Source organism: Alligator sinensis, unplaced genomic scaffold (assembly GCF_000455745.1).
Source record: "Alligator sinensis unplaced genomic scaffold, ASM45574v1 scaffold777_1, whole genome shotgun sequence".
NCBI lineage: Eukaryota > Metazoa > Chordata > Crocodylia > Alligatoridae > Alligator > Alligator sinensis.
The window spans coordinates 1,443,086-1,443,387 of NW_005841882.1; the positions used below are offsets into that span (position 1 = coordinate 1,443,086).

At 67.5% G+C, this 302-nt stretch overlaps 1 protein-coding gene across 1 annotated transcript in view; it reads left to right on the forward strand.

Annotated features, from left to right (window-relative positions):
- Nucleotides 1-302, forward strand: part of SACS (sacsin molecular chaperone) — a 59,231-nt gene that overhangs the window by 30,237 nt on the left and 28,692 nt on the right.

Genomic DNA, 302 nt, shown 5'->3' on the forward strand with positions numbered 1-302 from the left:
CCCGCCCCCCCCCCCCCCCCCCCATAACAGCCAGCAGGGAGGGGGGAGGCAGTGGGGAGGAAGGGAGGGAGGGGAGCAGGAAGGGAAGGAGGGGGTTTCCGGAGGCAGCACCCCGTTGTTGCCATCATGCCGCTTCCTGCGCCTGCTGCTGCCACTTAGTCCTGACAACAGCCGGCAGAGAGGGGGAGGCAGCAGGGAGGGCAGGAGAAGAGGGGAAGGGGAGGCAAGACAGTGGGGCATGTTGAATACCTACCACTGGGTGTCAGTGGCTGTGCAACCTCCCCTCCCCCCCCTCCCTGCAC